The sequence below is a fragment of the Entelurus aequoreus genome, linkage group LG09 (assembly GCF_033978785.1).
Source record: "Entelurus aequoreus isolate RoL-2023_Sb linkage group LG09, RoL_Eaeq_v1.1, whole genome shotgun sequence".
In the NCBI taxonomy this organism is placed as follows: Eukaryota; Metazoa; Chordata; class Actinopteri; order Syngnathiformes; family Syngnathidae; genus Entelurus; species Entelurus aequoreus.
This window is the reverse complement of record NC_084739.1, coordinates 76626854-76629845: the sequence shown is the minus strand read 5'-3', so window position 1 is coordinate 76629845 and position 2992 is coordinate 76626854.

The following is a 2992-nucleotide window of genomic DNA, read 5'->3' as shown; positions in this document are numbered from 1 at the left end:
TTCCTGCGCTAAGTTTTCGTCTTTTCTGCCTGTTATTTTGTAGTTAGATTAATAAATATGTTCCTACCTGCAAGCCTTGTCCGGAATAGTCCGTTTGCATCCCGGGAGAACAAACCTCGCAGTAAGCTGCGAAAATCACGTCGTGACAGCTAGAATTAAGGTTTTAGAATGGCCTTCCCACTTAAAACGTGTGGACAATGCTGAAGAAACAAGTCCATGTCGGAAAACCAACAAATTTAGCTGAACTGCACCAATTTTGTCAAGAGGAGTGGTCAAAAATTCAACCGGAAGCTTGTGGATGGCTACCAAAATTGCCTTATTGCAGTGAAACTTGCCAAATATTACTTTTGACCCAGCAGATTTGCTCACATTTTCAGTAGACCCATAATAAATTCATAAAAGAACCAAACTTTATGAATGTTTTTTGTGACCAACAAGTATGTGCTCCAATCACTCTATCAAAAAAAAATAAGAGTTGTAGAAACTATTGGAAACTCAAGACAGCCATGAGATGATGTTCTTTACAAGTGTATGTCAACTTTTGAGCACGACTGTACATGTATGTATGTATGTACAGTATATATGTATATAATGCTGCATGTACGCTGAGAAAGAAGCGTAGTTTGAGTGGAAGGTGAAGATGCTAACGACTAGTGACGGGGTGATGCTGACTTTGCATAAACGAAGTAACGTAATTAGGGGTTTGGCATCAAAGAGCCGCAGGAAACAAACAGAAGGAGATGAAATGTGACGTCTCATTGCTGTGACTTTTAAAGTCCAGTCAAAAAAAAAAAAAAAAATGTGTCGCTTTCTCACGAAAAGGACACAAGCGGGCCGACAATCAGCTCTAAAAGCAGTAGGGTTCTGGCTAAGAAAAAAAGAAAGATGCGGTGGGGACATTTGACATGAGTGGTGGAGTGCCGCAGGGGTCTGTGGTCGGACCAGTGCTCTTCAATCCAGACGTGCTCTCCTGAGGCGCCATCTTTACACGCCATTAACTCCCCGCCACAATAACAAAAGAGTTAGCAATAAGACGACTGGCGTCTAACTTCTTCAGAGGGTCTTCATGCACGAGAGCAGCTGTGTTGCCTGCACACTTGGTGACTCGAGCAGCTTTGTTGCCTGCACACTTTGTGACTCGAGCAGCTTTGTTGCCTGCACACTTTGTGACTCGAGCAGCTTTGTTGCCTGCACACTTTGTGACTCGAGCAGCTTGGTTGCCTGCACACTTGGTGACTCGAGCAGCTTTGTTGCCTGCACACTTTGTGACTCGAGCAGCTTTGTTGCCTGCACACTTTGTGACTCGAGCAGCTTTGTTGCCTGCACACTTGGTGACTCGAGCAGCTTTGTTGCCTGCACACTTTGTGACTCGAGCAGCTTTGTTGCCTGCACACTTTGTGACTCGAGCAGCTTTGTTGCCTGCACACTTTGTGACTCGAGCAGCTTTGTTGCCTGCACACTTTGTGACTCGAGCAGCTTTGTTGCCTGCACACTTGGTGACTCGAGCAGCTTTGTTGCCTGCACACTTGGCGACTCGGGCAGCTTTGTTGCCTGCACACTTTGTGACTCGAGCAGCTTTGTTGCCTGCACACTTGGTGACTCGAGCAGCTTTGTTGCCTGCACACTTTGTGACTCGAGCAGCTTTGTTGCCTGCACACTTGGTGACTCGAGCAGCTTTGTTGCCTGCACACTTGGTGAGTCGAGCAGCTTTGTTGCCTGCACACTTTGTGACTCGAGCAGCTTTGTTGCCTGCACACTTTGTGACTCGAGCAGCTTTGTTGCCTGCACACTTGGTGACTCGAGCAGCTTTGTTGCCTGCACACTTTGTGACTCGAGCAGCTTTGTTGCCTGCACACTTTGTGACTCAAGCAGCTTTGTTGCCTGCACACTTGGTGACTCGAGCAGCTTTGTTGCCTGCACACTTTGTGACTCGAGCAGCTTTGTTGCCTGCACACTTTGTGACTCGAGCAGCTTTGTTGCTTGCACACTTTGTGACTCGAGCAGCTTTGTTGCCTGCACACTTTGTGACTCGAGCAGCTTTGTTGCCTGCACACTTTGTGACTCGAGCAGCTTTGTTGCCTGCACACTTTGTGACTCGAGCAGCTTTGTTGCTTGCACACTTTGTGACTCGAGCAGCTTTGTTGCCTGCACACTTTGTGACTCGAGCAGCTTTGTTGCCTGCACACTTTGTGACTCGAGCAGCTTTGTTGCCTGCACACTTGGTGACTCGAGCAGCTTTGTTGCCTGCACACTTGGTGACTCGAGCAGCTTCGTTGCTTGCACACTTTGTGACTCGAGCAGCTTTGTTGCTTGCACACTTGGTGACTCGAGCAGCTTTGTTGCCTGCACACTTTGTGACTCGAGCAGCTTTGTTGCTTGCACACTTTGTGACTCGAGCAGCTGTGTTGCTTGCACACTTTGTGACTCGAGCAGCTTTGTTGCCTGCACACTTTTTGACTCGAGCAGCTTTGTTGCCTGCACACTTGGTGACTCGAGCAGCTTTGTTGCCTGCACACTTTGTGACTCGAGCAGCTGTGTTGCTTGCACACTTTGTGACTCGAGCAGCTTTGTTGCCTGCACACTTGGTGACTCGAGCAGCTTTGTTGCCTGCACACTTTGTGACTCGAGCAGCTGTGTTGCTTGCACACTTTGTGACTCGAGCAGCTTTGTTGCCTGCACACTTGGTGACTCGAGCAGCTTTGTTGCCTGCACACTTTGTGACTCGAGCAGCTGTGTTGCTTGCACACTTTGTGACTCGAGCAGCTTTGTTGCCTGCACACTTTTTGACTCGAGCAGCTTTGTTGCCTGCACACTTGGTGACTCGAGCAGCTTTGTTGCCTGCACACTTGGTGACTCGAGCAGCTTTGTTGCCTGCACACTTTGTGACTCGAGCAGCTTTGTTGCCTGCACACTTGGTGACTCGAGCAGCTTTGTTGCCTGCACACTTGGTGACTCGAGCAGCTTTGTTGCCTGCACACTTTGTGACTCGAGC